General features: G+C 42.4%; 1 protein-coding gene across 1 annotated transcript in view; it reads left to right on the top strand.

Annotated features, from left to right (window-relative positions):
- The first annotated feature begins 432 nt into the window (after nucleotides 1–432).
- Nucleotides 433–19,586, top strand: part of ZNF536 (zinc finger protein 536) — a 328,037-nt gene continuing 308,883 nt past the window's right edge. The window contains exon 1 of the mRNA XM_063141427.1: nucleotides 433–541. The gene's annotated coding sequence lies outside the window, so the exon portion shown is untranslated. The remainder of the gene's footprint in view (nucleotides 542–19,586) is intronic.

The following is a 19,586-nucleotide window of genomic DNA, read 5'->3' on the forward strand; positions in this document are numbered from 1 at the left end:
ATTATATCAAGGGTTCAGCATTTGGCTCATCAAAGCTAAATGCCGCAAGACCTATCTAGTTGCTGTGAATTATACCAAGACGACAATGGAGTGGCTCTTTTTTCTTTTTTTTTTTAATGGTACAATGCATTTCACCTACCAGATAGGGGGAGTCCAAGCTGAGAGCCGGGAATGTCTTGCGATGTTGCCTGATCGCTATCAAGGAAACGGGGAAGTGGGGGGGTCTCCTGCAGGAAAAAAAAAAAAGCCGCACATGAAAATAACCCCCCCGCCGCCCTTGGGATGGCTCGCCAAGATTTAGGAGAGCCGGCCAGAGTGGCCGATTGGAAGAGTTCCCCTTGGCCACTTTTTCCCCAAAGCCTCTCTCTCTCTCTCCCTCTCTCTCTCTCTCTCCCCCCCCTCCACCTCTTCTCAGCCCGAACAAATGATCAAGTCAATCATGTGGGGATATGCTTCATTATTCATTGAACACAATCTTTTACAACGCTTGGTTTACGTGCAGGAGTTTCTCCTCCGCTTTGCTTTAAAACAAATTGGGAAGGTAAGGAAAGACAAAAGGGACGCCGATCCTTATTTATTTATTTATTCTTTTTGGAGGAAGGGGGAGGAAAAAAAAAAAGGAGAGATAGATAAGAGGGGAGATCGGAGTTCGTGTGTGTGCGTGTCTGTGTTTAAACCAGGGGCGTCCCCCCCCCACGACGTTGCTAAAGTCAGTTTGGAGTAATTTTTTTCCTCCCCCCCTCTTTTTTTTTTGCATCATCGCAACGGGGCCTGCGTGATTAAAAAATACAGTATAATTAAATATCCATAGCAGTGACGTTTGCAAGCAAAGGCTGTCAAGGGAAAAAAGAATGAAAGGAGCGAAAGGAGCCATTGCATGGCGCTATAGAACTTAGCCTGGAGGAGAGAGAGAGAGAGAGAGAGACCGAGAGCGAGCGAGCGAGCGAGAGAGCCGGCGCTTTGGCTTGGGTCTTTTTAAATCCGTTACTTTCGGAGTGAGGGGAGGGGGTTGGGGTAGAGGAGGTGGCAAGAAGAAAGGAAAGACTTTATCCAGCTTTTAATAAACGCCGATGGAGGATTTAGCAGAAGGCAGATAAGGCTCCTGTTTCGAGCAGTGCTCTCAAGTTGGGCAGAAACTTTTTTGGGGTGTGTGTGTGTTTTTATAAAGAAATTGGTGGCATCTAAAGTTTTGCCAAAGTGACTTTTCTCACCGCCCCCCCCCCGCTCGCCCACGCGAGAAAAGTGTGAGGCGGGCTCCTCCCCCCCCCCCGGTTTCTCCCGTGGCCAGCCGTGCCGTAAATGATCAAGTGGCAAAAACAAACCAGCCCTACTTTCTTCTCCTTCCCTTTTGATTTGGACACCTCCCGAATGCCTCGCGACCCCGAGGTTCGCCTTTATTATCGCCTAGCGTGGATAAAAACTTCTCCTCCGGGTCTCTCGCCTTTTTAAAGGGAGCCCTGCCATTTTGTGCTCTGCCTAATCGACCTATTATTATTATTATTATTATTATTATTATTATTATTATTATTATTATTATTATTATTATTATTATTATTATTATATAGGCGCGACCGGGCTTAATGCTTTGGAGGTAACGTTGTGGCATTCAAGCCGGCGGCGTGTCTGGGTCTGGGTGCCACTGGGAAGGGAAAGGGGTGGGGTGGGGTGGGGTGGGGGGAAGCTTGGCACTTGCCTTTCAGAGCAGTTCACCAAGCTTTTTTTTTTAAAAAAGCAAAATTAGAAGGGGGAGGGGGAAGGCGCATGCCTGGGATTGCCCCCCACCAGAACTAGGGAGCAAGCACCTGCCAGGCAGAAATCCAGGGTATTTTGGAGACATGACCTCAAGTAACAGGTTAAAAAGGAAACTTACATGGAGGGGGGGGGGGAGGGAGGGAAGGCTGAAGAAGCCTGCGAGTGGATTCTCTGGAAGGCACCACGATTTATTTTATTTTATCCTTTTGCAGGGTAGGTGGGAGAGTTTTATACTGGGGAGGGCAGAGAACGTGGTTGTGTGACCGAAGCACCAGCCTCTTTTCTGGAGGTGGACGAAGTTGCATCGATCTCCTCTCTCCCTCCGCTCCCCACCCCACCCAGAATTTTAGTTTGATGAAATGAAAACAGTGGCCCTCGTCCCCCCTCCTTTTTTAAAAAAGCAGCCCGTGTTTTCAGCAGCAAACAGAAAAAGTTATTTAGGGGGGAAAAAACGATAATAAGAGAGGGGATGTTTTGTCGCGAAAGTAGGGGGGGGATTCCAGTTCTTCGCGCGCCCATCTGTTGCAGTCTTGCCAATATTTAATAATATAGAGAGAGATATCAGAAGCAAGTGGCGAGGGGGGTTGAGAAAGTTTTTAAAAGGAAGTGTTTTCAGTGTGTGTGTGTGTGTGTGTGTGTGAGAGAGAGAGAGAGAGAGAGAGAAAGAGAGAGTGTTAAAAACCTCTCGGATGTTTTGTTAAAAGCAAAACAAAACCTTCTGGGTTATCAGAGGGTCTAAATTAATGAATTAGATCTGCATGCGGTGGCTTTGAGAGGACGGAATACCATCATGCCAGTTTTATGTTTAATAATGGGTTAGGTAGTGGGGATTCCAGATGTCTGGGGTGGTGGGGGTGGTGATGGGAAGGGGGAGGGAAATAGAAATTTGCCCTACAAATTTGCAAAACAAAAGCAAAAAACCAGAGGGACGAGCTGAAAGCGAGCCTCTTAGGTGCAGTGGGTGCTCTTGTGCGAGGGTGATGGTGGAGCGGATATTGTTATGTCTATAATAGTGTCTAGGCGCAGACGTGAGTTGTCAGAGCCCTTCATTTTCACTTTAGCAGGACATGAAAGCCGATTGGGGGTGGTGGTGGTCCGGGGAGGGCGAGGAGGGGGGGGGAGGCGAGAAAAGAGGGACCCTTTGCCACGCGGAGTTTTGCCTGCTTCCAAAATGCGCGGCCGAAGAACGAGGCCAGGAGGCGAGAGATAAAGAAAAGAGGCTGCGGAAGGAGAGAAGGAGCCGAGTTTGGGAAGCTGGGACAGGGAGAGAAAGAAAAAAAAGGGACGCTCGAGGAGCAGGCATGTGGTCTCTCTTGCAGGGCCGTCTAACATGGGATCTACTTTTAAAGCTCTTTCTGTAAACCCCCCCCCCCACTTTGCCCTCTCCCTTTCTGTGCAGTTTAAAACATTTCCAACAGGGGCCGTCTTTGCTGAGCAGATTTTGCCTGGGCTGCTAGCGCGAGTGCTCGCCTGTAATGTGCGTGTCTGCGTGTGCGCGCAGGGAGGGGGGGGAGCTTATTTTAAGTGTCATAATTAAGTTTAGGAGCCTTGTTTGGGCTTATTCAGGGCTGAAAATAAGGCTGGCTGGCTGCATTTAGCTCTTCCTTTCTTTTTCTTTCTCCCTTTTAAACCCCTTCCGAAGGAAGGGGAGGGGGCGGCTGAACGCCTTTGCACATTTCCAGCTCGCAGAAGAATGTTGTCTTTCCTAGTTTAATATTAGCAGCTATATTTTTACCCGTTTCCACCGGATTTGATTATTTCCATGGAACATATTTCCCCCCCTCTGCTCTTTTCGATCACTCACAGCTTTGTTCATTGTTTCTGACTTTGGAAGAAGGCTCTTTAAGTGTACAAAAAAGGAAGGGGGGGGCATCTCCCCATCTCTTCTCCTCCTGGCTGGTTTGATGTTGAAATACTAAACCTGAATGAGAAGGTGGAAGGAAGGGGCGGGCGGGATAGAGGTGGTGGTGTGGACATTTGCAGCGTTAATTAACTTCAAGATGCTTCAACGAGGACCCAAAGCGCACTGGTGACGTTGCTTCATAAATCTGTCCTGTCCAGGGTGTTGGATAGAAGTATTTACATTATCACCATATCATTGCATATTCACTATCTGGGAGCAGATTTGCATAAGTTGGATTTTTTTTCCTCCCATGAAAGAAACTTATTTGCAAACCAAACCAAAATCTCTAGAAGTTCCTCAAATCCAGCTGCTTCGATCTCCTTGATTACTCAGGGTTCAAACATAACTGAAAAGTAAGTGACCTGCTAAAGTGCATCAATAGGTTGTGCAAATAAAATGCAAAGGGCTTTGGAATGGATCTGCAATTCATGATAGGGTCTCTCTGGTTGCTTCTCAGTAGCTGACTTTTTTTTAAAGCTAGCCTCGTTTTTTTTTTAGGATTTTTGTTTTGCTTTTCTAACTTTTTTTTTTACCCCCTTCCCCCCTATGCTCCCAATGCAAGGTGAGATTTTCTGTACAATCACTGTGTGGCAATACTATTGGAGAATTGGCGTGTGTTTGTGTGTAAGGAATAAAATATCTAATTGTAATTTTTGGATGTTGGTGTTATGAACAGTTATTGTAGAGGCTGAGACATATTGCTTTGAATCCTTGTCATCTTTGAATAGTACAGAAGGACCTCAAAGGTCTGTGTGTCTGTAAAGTTATGTGGTCATCTGTACGTTTTTATGTATAAAGTCAGAGAAGCATCTGAGCAGTATAGCACTTAATCAAAAATATGGAGGGCTGATTTCTAATTGTATTCTTTCACCTCACCCTCTTACAGTAGTCAAGAGTGAAGATCACTGGAGTAATGAGAAATGTCTGAAATTTCGATGCATGTTTGTGAATAGCTGACAGCTATTCCTAACAAAGTGATTGGTTTTAAATTCTGTCCATTTCTCCAAACGGGGCTGTTTACTAGTAATATTTTGGGGAGGGGGGGAAAGGCTTGTTGTTGTTTTTAAATCCATCAGTATAATGTTTTAGAATGAGGGTGTTTAAAAGCATTATCGTCTCTTCTGAAAGGGAGGAGGACTGTGTGATGCATTTGATACAGGGGATCAAAAGTGATAAAGTGGGCAAGTGTTGTGCTGTTGCGTGTCCCTCCATGCTGAAGGCTGTTTTAGTTATGATGTCATTCTGATAGTGGAGAGTGAATGTCTCCAGATTTTACCATTAAACGCTTGGCTGATCTGCCTGATAATGATAGCATTGACATGCCTGCTCTTTGACAATTGCAAGCCTTATGTGCCCTATGAATTAACTTCTTCTTTCCCTTATGAGGGGAGAGCTCTCCAGCTTTAAGACTTACAGATGCAGCACCAGTCTTGTTGGCAGATTACTGGGTCTTCTCATGGCTTTTATTTTTTTAAAATACCTATTCCTAAATACCACTTCGGTTAAACAAACAAAGATAGGGTTTGCAGTCCCTTTTGAGCATCTGTTAGCTACAAGTTGTTTTATGGGTATCCAGGGTACCAGTTGGGCCCTAATTTCCTTAGATGGATAACATGGGGCTTGATTATTTTTTAGAAAAAAACACACCTCCTAAATATTCCCCCCCTCTTTTTGATCTTTGTGTTCTTCAATCGCTTTACAATGCATCTTCTGTGATAGCGTGCCCCCTGAAATGCAACATTCATAAGTGAAATGCCTCACGTTAATTAGAAATGCGTTATCTGCTGCCACTTGACATATCTCTTTAAAGTTAGTTAGTCCGTAACATCTTAAACGTTCCAAAGAAAATCTGTTGTAATTTAAATTCCGATTTCTGTTGTCATTTCTTCCGCCACACGGAATGTTTACAGAGACATGTTTCTTTTTCGGGCGTAACTTCAGATTTGTAATGATAAACACTCATTGTTTCAAACTGTGTTTCAGTAATGTAAGTATTCTTTTTATTTACTGCTCAGGTGGTGGCATTATGTTTGCCTTTTGCAAACTTTCCAAAAATTATGTTAGTGGCCCCCAAATTATTTCCTCCCAAAGGCAAAATTTTGCCAAAGAGTTAGTAAACACAAAAGATTCATAGAGTACATTTGTAGGGAGTGCTTTAAATAAATTTGTAATGACATATCCACTACTTAAATGGAAAAGGACTTGTTTTTCAGGATGCTTGAGTTCTCTTCAATTCACTTGAGATCTCCAGTACTCAGCAAGAACTAAGAGTTGTCTTCACTAGAGATCTACTGAAATGCTGTTGTATAGGGATGCCTATTAGATGCTTTAAAATAACCCATTCCTTAAAGGATGGTGGATAATGAGAAATGGAGAAGTTGCAGCATCAGTAGCACTGCTTTAGCTCACAGCGATGTTGAGATCAGAAATTGCCAGATCTTCAAGAAAGAAAGCTGACACATTTGCTTGTTTACGTACCATGGGAGCCTAAGGTGACCAGGAGCGTTTGCATCTGAACAAACCTATAAAATCCAACAGTGCATTAATATAGGGTGTACTTTTTCTTAAACAAGCGCAAGTTTTCCTCAAGAGAAGCGTAAGATAATCACTTCCCCCTCTCCACCCAGTTCCCACCAACCTTCCCTGAATGTTGTCTTTTGCTTCAAATGTGCTGTGGATTGCACACAGGTGTCCTTGGAGTGCTTCTAATAGAACAGCACTGAGTTGAATTTATATGAACTTTATAAAAAGAAAAAGCTCAGAATATTTATCCAGTATGAATGAGCATTCCTCTTTCATTCTTTCTTTCTTTAACAATCTCTGATTTCATATTATTTGCTAAGACTTAGAAATACCTGTTTCATACAGTCTTTCTTGTTTCTGAATGGATATTTAGTCTGTAGTATAAGACTAAAAACAGATTTTGTTTTGAACTATATTTTATAAAAAGTCTCCATTTACACCTTCCAGCTTCAGCCTTAAAGTTCTCGCTTTTAGATCTTGTTTAAGAAATTTGGTATCAAGACAGAGGAAAATAGAAAAATATTACATAGCTTTCTGGTAGCTTTTTTTTTTTTTAAACACCCTAGAATGCCAAGTTTGTTCTTACAAAATTCCTTTAGGTATATGAACTTTCCAAAGAAGAAAAAAGCTGGTTTGTTCTGCAAGGAAGCATTTATGTAAAAGTGCATAACTTTAAGGGAAAGAGGGGAATGAAAGTTGCGAGCTCTCTAGTTTTGTAAAAGAGCTAGTTGCAACATCAGGATTGAGCGATTCTGGACAGGGAAACGAAAAATGGAACTTCTAAAGAACAAAATGCCCTACTGAGAATCAGACCTTGGTCTCGAGACTGTTTATGATCTGATGGATGTTTGGTGATCATCGTAGAACGAATTGATGTCATCTGTCTATTTCCTCATGTCTCGGTGCAAAAACTAATGTGGCAGGACATTGCTGGAATGATAAAAAAAATAAAATGGTAGAGTTAACCGCAGAGTTTGAAGTATCTTTTTCATTTTCCCTAGTGGTCAGCGTTAAAGCAGATAATGCATCCTTTAGTTCAGGTGAGAAAACATTCTATCATTTCTTTAGTATTCTAGTTCATTGACTAAGCAGAGAACTCTTAATAGAGAATTTGCAACCTGATGATTCTGGTAATTCAAACCCAGGTAGAATTTCACATACACAATTTTACAGAGTTCTTTGGCTTGTGAATAACCAGATGCACCACAACAAATTGAATTGGGGAAGGCTAAGTATTTACCTTTGTCCCAACCCCAAGGCTTGTCAAGTGCAATACTATGCATATTTACTCAGAAGTAAGTTCCACTGTGTTCAGTAGAGTTTACTCCCAGGTAGATTGTAGTCTAAATGCATTTGCGTTAGCTGATTATTATTTTTAAAGTGTTGGGTTTGTTAAGTCAGACTGGACCATATAAAAGACAAACGGTTTTGTCATAATATTACTATGGTTGAAACACAAATCAAGAAAGTGAGGCTGAAGCAGCCCCAGCGGTTTTCAAATCTGACCCCTTGTATTTCACTGTGCATAGCAGCTTTCATAGTCATCTTAATAGAGGCTTGCAACCAAAAGGAGAAAAAAAATCCCCCCCCTTTTTATGAAAGAGGGTTAACATTGTAAAATACACACCGTCACCCATTGTGCTAGAATTTCACGATGTAAAAGGCTATCATGTCTGCAGGGCCAAACATGAATAATGCTTAACATTAGCATGGTTGCTGTTCTGTAACTTTCGCTGTATAGCTACAGCCATGTAGCTATACAAAGAAAATATGGTTTACGAAGTCATCTCTTCTTAGTTCACAGCTACAGGCGTAGCCAATGGGGGAAAATCAAGCTGTCCAAGTAAGTTTTGATGTTCCAGCACCACCTCTCAGCACCAAAATAGTTTAAGACCAACCAGTTTACAGAAATATTTGAATTGGTATGTCTGAAAATTGAACGTGTCCAAGATCAAAGGCCACTTTTGAAAAGCAGAGCACCCCACTAGTATTGTGAAAGTAGGAAAGCGAAAAAGTGGGAAAATACGGCATGTCACCAGAACCACCGGAGGAACCCATTCTTGGAAATTATGACTCCCAGATTTTGTCCACTAGAAATAGCGCAGCTGTTGTTAAAGTTGCTGCACCTAAGTTCATTCATGTATGCCCTCTATTTAAGCATTATGGCTGAGATCCAAAGAACCACTTTAGGTGCACCCAGGGGCTAAAAGCATTCATAGTGGGACTTGGGATTTTACCCCCTTTGAACAGCAGATTCATAAAGCCATATCACAAATTGCTATGGAGATTCCATTCAGTTTCAGAACTACCTCAGGGTATGGTGGGGCTTCTGTTTGAGGAGCATCCGTTGAAAGCTCCCATGGGTACTCGTACTCATTGCATGGTTCTTCAGGCGCTAGGCTTCATCAGCTAATGGTGTTTTGATTTATATTTTGTATTTAGATTGGGATGTTGCTGTCGTGTTAGCTCCAGAAAATGGGAAAGAAAATAGGCAAACAGACTTTCTGGGAGTGGTGGTGATGGTGGTCCAATATTGGTGTAGATAACATGAGCCCTTGAGTTTCATGGAGGGCATCATTGGTTGAATGAACTCAATGAGCTGCAAAGTTCATAACAACAGAAAATGATCCAGTAAAGGTATCTACTGAAGGCATGTACCAGCTGAAGTTAACCGCTTTAAAATACTGTTTATTTCAGTGGGAGTGAACTAAGCACATCCTTAGCTTTCTCACTAAAATGGACAGGCCTTAAAAGAGCTTAATTTTTGGCATAGTTGCACCTCCTGTGACATTGTCAAAGGCATTTACTATATTTTGCATCCTTGAGATGTACCTTGGTTTTTGACATGATCCCTGATGTAGGTCTTTAGTACAGCTGGCTGTGTGGTGAAATTAATTTCAGTGCTATTCTATTTGTTCAGCTCTTCACTGCTCAGCACACTATGAACTTCACCCCAACTTTATTGCAGATTGATTGGCAACTTGGGGAATATGGTCAGGGATTTTCTGGTAGAATCGTAGAACCATTGCAAGTCACCTTGTGCTGTAGGGAAGGTAGGGCAGCCATGATTAAAATAAATAAAATAACAGACACCAAATTCTAAAGGCAAACTTCCATTACAAAGCAAGATCCTATCCCTCATCAATTCAAATATGTGTTTGGAAGCTTGCAAGCAATGGCTGCAAAAGCGGCAGAGGTTCTGCATCCTGCAAACCTGTGTGTCCTTCTTTTGTGGCAACCAGCCACTTCCCTCTGTCATGGCCTTGTGGCCACTACTTGCCTGCACCTCTCATTCTGCCAAATATTTTAAAAATGTAAACTTTAAAAAGTCTACCAAACATCAAGTATTGATTTTGGAATAAAGCACGTGTGGGCAGTCTGTGGGTTGCATGAAGCCATTAGAAGCATTCAGTGAGGGCTGCGTGGCTGCCCAAGCTGCATCCTCCAGGTCCCCCCCTCGCCCCCCAAGCCTGTGTGCTATCCACCTACCCCCCAGTTGATTGGCAGAATGAGAGGAATGCAGTTGTGATGGGAGGACGCATCCGCCTTTCCTTGGAAATCACGCTTCCCTTAGCTTGCTAAGCAGTTGTTTGGCGGACAGTTGTAATGGGGAGGATGGCACTCTAGTCACACTCTCTATGGTCAGCCCGCTGATCACAGCTGATAGAGCCCTTGCTAGACACTGCTGTAGCAGCCATGCTCAAAGGGCCAACCATGGCGAGAGCACTAGAGCATCATACGGCACCGAGGGCCAGGATTCTCCCTTCCTTGTGTGGCTTGGGAGTGGGATGTTCAAGCCTCTCTCTCTCTCTCTCTGTATGTGTGTGTGTGAGTGTGTGTGTGTGAGAGAGAGATGTGGTGAGAGGTTATGTGTGCTCCTGCACGAAGATGGGGTGAAGGAAGTTTATGTTTGTGTGTGAAGGCTGTCAGTGTCTTTTAGTGTGTGTAAGGGTTTGGATATGTACATAAAGGGTATCATTTCTGTACATATTCACATAAAGTTGTGTGTATCTGCGTGGCCCCACTGACCCCATCCACAGTGTACCACCTGAACAATTCCTCAGGTACCAGCATAGCCTTCCACCTGAAAAAGGCTGCCCACTCCCGAAGAGGGCATTCAGGTTAAGAGCATGTATGCCGAGTATTCAAGTTTGCATATGCTCAACTTATTCTCAGCGCAGACATCTGAGTTGAGGCATTTGGGTGTAGAATTTGGGATTGCTTGGTGCAGAATTTTCTCTGCTTCAGTACAAAGAATTCAAATGCGTGCTTGTACTGTGGTGACTCTTAGAAAAAGAGCATGCTGTTTTTAATCTTCAGATGAATTGTTTTTGTACCTAAATGCAACATTTTCTTTAGTATTGAAATCCCCATGGCTTACACATTCTCTTTATTGTGGTTGTTTCAAACAGATAAAGTTCAAAATGTGTGTAGTTATGAGGGGACGACGACAACATTTTGCATAAATTTGCATAACGTGACATAACCATTTGTTATGGTTTTTGTTGTTGTTGTCAAGACCATGATATTCCAGAACAGCGTATCTGTATTGAATATACTGTATTTTACCTCTTCAGGCACATTGGGTCTTTCAGCAGTTCCAAGTTCTTGTTAAGTCTTGGACACTGTAAAGTAAGCAAAAAAAAAAAAAAAAAAATGGTGTCAGGAGAGTGTATTGCAGAACTGGACTGGAGCACAGGAGAATCATTTCAACACCAGTTTATATTTATCATTATATCATCTATATTACTGTTGGTATATTTGGTTACTATAAATCAGTCTCAAGAGTATCACCCTATATATGGGTAGAGAACCTGGGGTGGGGATGGGACTGGACAATTTTACCAAATTTCTCCAGAGGGAAGAGACATTCTCAACAGTTTCTCACTGGTTGGGCTCACCATTGGCAGAGGTTGTAGCACAGTCTTCCTTTTTTCTCTTAAAGTTTTTTTCACTTGTGTGTTGCCAATGCAAGAGACACCAGCATCACCTGCGTCGGCACATTCGCTCCCATTTTTGCCTCCCCCACCATGCAGGTGTGTGGGGGCAGTGTTGCGTTCAGATTCAGGTATGTGGTAGAGTTAGTGCTGTGCCAAAATTTGTCTTCTGATTTCCTTAACATTTTCTTCCCCCATGAAAGAGGTTTTCATTGTTCTTTTCTTGTTTTCGGGGTGTTTTATAATTTATTTTTGTTGTGTTTTTGAGCTTACCTAATCACTTTAAGGTATGTGTGTATTTTCTTTCTATTATAATTCTCACCATTGCTCTGCAGCTTCCCTGGCTGCCTGCACTGTGGGAGGAATTATCTCATGATGTCTTCCCTTAGGCTTTCATTGAAGTGTGGGAAGCAGAGGCTGCTGTAGGTTGCTGGAGAGATGATTGTACAATGAAAGTCAGGATACTTGTACACGCTCTTTGGCCACCTCTTAAATAAGGTGAGAAAAAGTAACCTGAACTGAACCCATTTCTTCTTCAAAAGTTCCATCAACTTTGAATTTCTTTTTCAAAGCAATTTCTTTTCTATCAAATTGAATGAGAATGGCCAGGAAAAAAATTGTGGGAGAAATGTTCGGCACAGCACTAGTTTTGCTACTTACTCAGACTATTACTTCTATCCTGGTCTTCGCAATGCCTTTTTAGTACAGATGAAAGAACTATCGGCACTAAAGTAAGCAGATAGAAATTAGGGTATTATTGTTTAATCCTGAAATGGATAGAGTACAACCCATCCAAAGTTTGTGCATCCCTTCAGGCATTTGCATGGCCTGCTGGAGCTTGTTGCAGACCTAAATCCCCAGTTCCTTAAAAAAGAAAGAAAGAAAGACATATTTAAACTTTGCAAATACAATGTTTGGAAAATATGCAAACTTCCATAGTTATTCCAAATTTCAAAGTGGCATTTCTGGCCTCATGTAAGAAACAGCACCGTGGCGGCCCAGAAGAAATGCAACATGACTACAAGTTATGGCTTTGCATCTGCTACTTTGAAGCTGCACATTTAATGCAATTTACAATGATGTACCTCTTTAAAAGCATGTAAATGTGCAGATCAATTGTGAGCCTCATGCGTGGGATGCTCTAGGGTGGCTTTTTATACCAAGCAAGTGATTGATGTACATGTTCATCCAAAGACAAGCATATGTGATGAGGCCCAATAGGAGGAAGTTGAAATGGTACATGCAAACAAGTCAAACTTAAGATGCCAATTTAAACCTATGACACTGAAGGCATGCTGGGACGTCAGTTAAGTTTGTACATGAGTATGAAACAATTATGCCCATTGCTTCCAATTTTTCATGAGTGTTGGTCCTTCATCATGTTAAGAGTGATCAGAGCTCAGATTCCTTTGTGGTGATCCAGTATAATATGGGCACATATTGGGTGAGGTATATGGTGAGAAATCACACAACCATGCTATTGTGCACCCAGACCATTACCCTGTCTCCTCGTTTCAGCAGGCTTCCAGAATTATGAGTTCTTCTGGTTTTATCAAGTTCCTGATTTATGCAAGCTTCCTTTAAAACTGTCAAGGACACAGTCCAGACTGGCCATTGGTAAAATGCTGAGTGAAGCAGTGTAGGATAGCTGGAGGAAGAAAGTGAAAGCAGTTGCTTGAGTGATAGTAGGCAGCTAGGCAGGATCTACACTACTGCTTTATTTATTTTATTATTTATTTATATACCACTCCCCATTCAAAATTTATTTATATACCACTCCCCATTCAAAATTTCGGAGTAGTGTACAAGATAAAATAAAATAAAAACAGAATAAACACTTTAAAATAGATTTTAAAAGAAGCTAAATGTACATGGCTGGTCATTATGGAAAGGCTTCCTGGAATAATGACATTTTTAGGAGGCGCCGAAAGGAATACAAATTTGGCGCCTGCCTGACCTACAGAGGCAGGGAATTCCATAAGAGGGGGGCTACCACGCTGAAGGCTCTTCCCCTGGTGGACTCCAATCGGAGGATGGATTTATGTGGAACCACCCTCGGATGACTTCAGCAACCAGGCAGGTTGATAGGGGACAAGGCGCTCTCTCAGGTGTCCTGGTCCCAAGATGTTTAGGGATTTGTACACAAGTACAAGAACCTTAAACCTGGCCGGGTAGTGAATAGGCAGCTAGTGAAGTTCCCTCAGCTAAGGAGTTACATGCTGGAAAGGGGCAGCTCTAGACAACAGCCGAGCTGCAGCGTTCTGCACTAGCTCCAGCTTCCGGAGCACCTTAAGGGCAGCCCACATAGAGCGCATTGCAATAATCCAATTTTTATAATGGTTTTTAACAGTATTGACAATTGCTGGGGCCCAGGACACACTCTATATACCGTTTTCAAACAGCTTTCAAAGTGTTACATCCTGCTTGGTGCAGATCTGGTGCCAGTCAAGGGCTGGGATGTGCAAATCAACAAAACCCAAGTTTGTGGAAGTTCTCCAAATTCCATCTCAAAGTTTGTTCTGACTCGAATCCATATCAGTTTGTGAGCTTTATTTCTTTATTTCTTTATTTTGCATGAAAGTCTGTGCGTATTTTTTGTGTGCGCTTTTCCAAAGGTGCATATCAATTGTGTGCTTCTTTCAAATGCACACATTCTTCTTGCATTGATTTAAGCTCTTTTGTTTGCATGGTTTTAAAGGAATGAATGCTGTCAAAACATTTGTTTTTGGTCCGTGAATCACATTGTAAGCTTGGAAATGTACAGACTTTGACGACAGATTGCGTCCGTGTTTGTGTTCAGCCCGGAATGTGCAAATTGGGTCAATCCTGATCAAAAATGAATTGAAACACATTTCTCATACATCCCTAGTCAAAGGGCATACGAGGGCAAGTTTCTGCTCTAGTTTTCAGGAAGGGGAGTGGTTAAAAAGACAAGTCTTGAATGAAGTTGTGAAGTCAGGATCTATTCATGAGATGGGACTCATTGTCATGTCTAACCCTACTGCCGCTGTTTTGGGAGAAGGTGTTTCAGATAATTAATCAGAATCAGATTCAGAAATAGAGGAGGAGGCGCCTGACACCAGCCAGCCAGCTGGGAGTCAGCCTTCTCCAGAGGTTATCTCCTCAAGGCCAAATTCTACACACTCAATGGGTAGTGAGCTTTCTTCTGGGGGAGAGCATCCTGACAAGCTAGCTGATGCTAGGGTCCGCCGGAAGCTAAAACGCACAGAAGGGAAGGAAGGCGTGAGAAGGTCAGTCCGACTAAGATTGCCCGAGAACCTGCCTCCGCACCAGGCTCTCTGAAGTTACGGTCATTTGGGAAGGGGCTTCCTATTCTTTCCTGAGTGAACAATTGTCTTGCTGAGTTTGCATAGTTTTGCCTATAGTTTTGCATATCTTTTTCCAAGAGATTAGGCTCCCTTCAGGTAGAAGAGATGTTTGTTGCTTAATAAAAGTTTTGTGGATTGCTTAGCAAGCCTCGTCATTTGCCTCCCATCGAAAGCAGTTTTCTGAGAAACACGACACTCATTGGTGGAAGTTCAACTAGGGGCAGAGAGTGTCGTAGAGACATTGCAGCACATGTGTAACAGGAAGTGCAAGTGACTACCACTTCCTGTTCTTTAACTTCGGTCATATCCAAATTGTGTCTTGCATATAAAATTAGGAATCGAGTGATCTCCATCATTGTGCATGTCACCACTGCTGTGGAATTTACAGAAGAAACGTGAAAAAGTGAAGCACAAGTCATACACACTTTCCTTCCCCCACAGGATGTAATATCCAAAGTTCAGGAAGCCTCCTGGTTTTCATAGCACTAGGTCCTGGAGCATCACTACAGAGGCATCATTCTTGTTGGATTTGTTACGGCAGATACGATTTTCTCTATCTGTGTCAGTATTTCTGACTTTTACTGTCTTACACCTGTGGAGTTTGTCAGCCAGTGATGGTTTATGACAACATGGCTGTCCAGGTGCCTGTTTTTCTCTGGGACTCTTTTGCACATGTGCACATCATCACAACCATCACTTATTCTCTACAATGGCCAAGAGAAGTGCAGAAAGCAGCTGTTTGGGCAAGCCTCAATCGAAAAAGCTCTGTCCGTATCGGTGAAATTGAAATTGGTGAATATTGCCAGGGAAATGATGAAACTACAGGAAACTTTATGCTAAGTGTGGCTGATATATGAGACTGGTTGGCCTTTTTCCTGTTCTTAAAAGTTCTTATATTGATGAATCTGCAAGGATGTGCAATGATTAGGTTTCATTTTGATATACAGCAGTATCATGGTCTCCATAGGCTTGCATTGACATTTCCTTCTGAGCTCTGTGATGGAACTAAGTAGTAAGGCAGAGTGGTACTCAGGGGCTTGCTCATTCTATCTTTTCTGGCATTGCATTAGGGACAGTGATATAGGAGTGTCCACAGAGAACTCATACCGCTAGTGTCGGGAACTACAGATTTGAAACCACAATTTAGCTAAGGCCGCACTGAAAGCCTTTTTGGTTTTCTTTTTGCTCTTGTTAATATGGAAAAACTGGCCTGTGATTCTTGCCGTGCTTTTAATTGTTGCTTCAAATTTTACTTTGTTATCATCAAAGTCCTGTACATTTGCAGAGTTCACTTTGTTATCATCAAAGCTCCCCAAAGCTGGTTGTTAAGGCCAGGGGGAACTGGGCACTCACTAAGTTAGCCCAGAGAGCTTGGTGAAGCTCCTGAAATATGTGAAGAAGGAAGTGGTGACATCCATGAGTTTATCTAACCAAGCCCAAGGGAGGTCCTGGATTAATGGTGCTGAAACATAGGCATGTTCCCTTTATATCTGGAATGGGGAGCTCCATCAGACGGGGGAAATCACGCTTCTCTACCGTCACTTCTCTGCTCCTGTTTTCGTTGCTCATTACTTCCACTTTTGAAAGAGGAAGTAAGCAACATGCACGAGGCCCATTCAGTCGGCCATTCTAATTGCGCTGCTTCTCCTGCACACAGCAGGAAATAGCGGCAACTTCCGTGTTTAAAAATGTATCCGACTGTCTGAGGTGTGAGGAAGGCCAGAAAGGGTGGGAGGTGCACAGGAGGCAGACGACGTCTTGAGAGGGACCTGGGAAAATCTGTGAGTGCCCAGCAGTGAGCGTTCAATAAAACACTCGTCTGATGGAGTTCTTTTTTTAAAAAAAAGCCTAATTACTTTGTGGGAGGATATTAGGCATGTGTGTTGCTGCTGGTGAGAGAAGGGGTTACAGTGCATCCTGTGCATTGTAACCCCCTTAAAAATTGCCCCCACACCACTATTAGGCTTTTAGGTTTTGGGGGTGCATTCTGCCACCCCCAGACTGTGGAATGGCCTGCCGGAGGAGATTCATCACCTTAACACTCTTTCTGAGTTTAAGACAGACGTAAAGACTACTCTCTTCTGTCAGGCCTAGCCAGGTGAATTTTAAACCTAAGAATTTTAAGATGTTGCGATTGTTATTTTAATATTGTATTGGTTTTATATGCTATTTTAACTAGTTTTATGTATTATATTGTATTTAATGTAGTTCCCCGCCTCGATCCAGAGGGAGAGGCGGGTAATAAATAAATGTATTATTATTATTATCATTATTATTATTATTATTATTATTATTATTTAGTGACCTGGACTCCTGAGAGAGCGCTTTCTCCCTTACCAACCTGCCCTGTCACTGAGGTCATTAGAAGGCCTGCTTCTGGTGGTTCCACTTGGATCTATGGCTTGATTGGTGTCCACCAGAAGAAGAGCCTTCAGTGTGGTGGCCCCTTCTCTTTGGAATTCCCTGCCCTTGGAGGTCAGGCAGGGGCCAACACCATTCTGCTTCTAGCGCCTGCTGAAAAAAGCTCTTTTCTAGGAAGCATTCCTCAACTGCCCAGCCACTGTTTTATTGGTATTCTGATTTTAATTGAACCATTTTAATACGCTGCTTTTCACTCCTCTACTGTTTTATTCCTATGTTCACTGCTCCGGAATCTATTTTAGATATGGAATGGTATATAAATATTGTAAGTAAATAAATAAAATAAACCAACAGAAGCTATTTAAAAAGCTGCTGCGTGGGGGTTGGGGACAAGGAGGGGGAGGCAGCAGAGGAAATAAAAGTGGGGAAGAGAGAGAAAAATGGGGAGAGAGATGACGGCAGTCATAAGAAGTCAAGAACTATTTCCCCTTTGCTGAAATGTCTCTTCTCTGAGATGCTGATAGTAACACTGTAATGAGATATGTATCTTGTTCAGTACTAAAAAAAATAAGGGCCAGTCCTGAAGCAGGGTGAAGCAACCTGCTTCAAGCGACACCATATTTAATACAGGCAGGGATTCATGTCTGAACGGTGCAACAACACGTATTAATCTCTTGGTCCTAATATGTATGCATGTGGGGTGGGGGACAACATATGGGTTCCATTTCAGGCAGTCTTGGGCCAGCATTGCCAAAAACAAAATGTATTTTTTATTAAAAAAAAGCCTGTTGGGGAAAAATAGATTACTGGATAATCAGAATCTGAACGAATCACAACTTTTACATTGGGGGCCAGTGTGATATAATTGCAATGTACGCATGTATTGTTCCTGATCCCCCAGCTATGGTTAGGAGAGGAGAGGCATTATGTCTGCAGCAGCAGTACTTATGGATAATGCAGGATTGCCTTCGCAACTGGAATTTGAAAGCAGGATTTGAAGTGAGTTTGCATTTCTGGGTATCTAGGAATCTGCTTAAAATTTACCATGTTTAGGCCTGATGCAGATGTGATGCTACACTGTGGCTGAACCCAATAATAAAAGGAAAAGAAATTCATACATGAGGGTGGACAAGGAGGTAGGAGAGAGCATCTGTATGAGACCTAAATGTCATTGCCCCCATTCAGAAGACACTTTAAACCATGGCTTTAACCATGGTGGTTAAGCCAGAAAGCCGGGCTGTGTTCAGAAGATACCTTAAACCATGGCTTTAACCACAGAGAATAAGGCTTTTTACCTTAGTCACCATGGTTAAAGCCATGGTTTAAGGTGCCTTCTGAACACAGCCCGGCTTTCTGGCTTAACCACCATGGTTAAAGCCATGGTTTAAGGTGTCTTCTGAATGGGTCCATTGAATTACTGTAGACTCAGGCCATTTCTAGACCTAAGGTTTATCCCTGGATCATCCAGGGGTCAAACCTGTTCATCTAGGTGACACACAGGGGATCCAGTGCTCAGGCAGGGGCGAACCCTGGATGATCCCAGGATAAACCTTAGGTCTAGCTGTGGCCTCAGTGTGTGGGACTGGGAGAGTTCAGATCCTCACTTAGCTATGGAGCTCAGTAGGAGATTTATGGGCCAGTCCCACACTATCTCAGCCTAACTTCCTTCACAGAGTTGTTGTGAGGATAAGAGTGGGAGTTTATGCTATATTGAGCTCCTTGAAGGAAGGATGAGTTAAAATTTTGGTTGTTGTTGATGTTAGTATTGTTAGTATCGATGCTGATTAGTAGCGATATTATTAATAGCATTGGTGTTATTGGTATTCATTATAGGAACCGGAGTTTTCCATCTGGCAGCTGCCATTGGCACCCATTGATTTGGTTCTTGACTTATTTTGGCATAGATCCACCCAGGCTTTGCCAACAGAGTTGGGCACAACATTTTAAAAGAGTGATATATACATTTCTATGTGAAAATGTGCAGATCTGTGTTTTGGGGTAAGGCCATTGGACAGTTTTAAATTGGCAATATGGTTCTTGGAATTGAAATGAAACAAAACATCCTTGATTTAATGGATCTGTTCTGTATCATAAATATGTCATAGGAATGTGATACCTTTTTTAGTCTTGTCAAAAGTTACACATGTTAAGTCTCTCTTCAGAAGCAAGCAGAGTTATGACACTGAAATATTGCTAGAACTTTAATAATACTATAATAGGCCTACTAGCTGATGAAACATCACTCTCAACAGTATTGTTAGCAGAAAGATAGCTATAAAGAGAATTGTGAAGTATCTGGGTCATTATGAAGCTGTATGTGCTTTATCTGTATTTATTCAAGTGCAGAAAAGTTCCTTTTCTGAGATAAACTCTTCATGACCATAAAAAGGTTTACACTATGCTGTCAGATAAGTACTTCATATGGCCCAGTATTGTCCGCCTATACCAGCCAAAGCTTGAAGTCAACACTATAAGTATTATCCCAGCCCTGTCTTCTACATAAGACCTATTAACATACAATACATTGGAATGAATCCGTGTCTCAGATCATGCTAACGTATTCTGTGACTGAGGTATTGTCCCATGAAATATGTCTCCTGCATTTCCTACCAAACCTTTATCAAAAGAGCTTTATGGAATGAACTTTGAACCAAAAATGAGGTGAAATTCCAAGAGAAATTGAAAGGCATCTTCACACATGACATTTTTACCGATGCTTCTGGATGGGAACTGTGCAGAAATGCTGTATTGTTATCTGTTTTGTAATGTGCATCTTTCATG

The sequence above is a fragment of the Elgaria multicarinata genome, chromosome 14 (genome assembly GCF_023053635.1).
Source record: "Elgaria multicarinata webbii isolate HBS135686 ecotype San Diego chromosome 14, rElgMul1.1.pri, whole genome shotgun sequence".
NCBI lineage: Eukaryota > Metazoa > Chordata > Lepidosauria > Squamata > Anguidae > Elgaria > Elgaria multicarinata.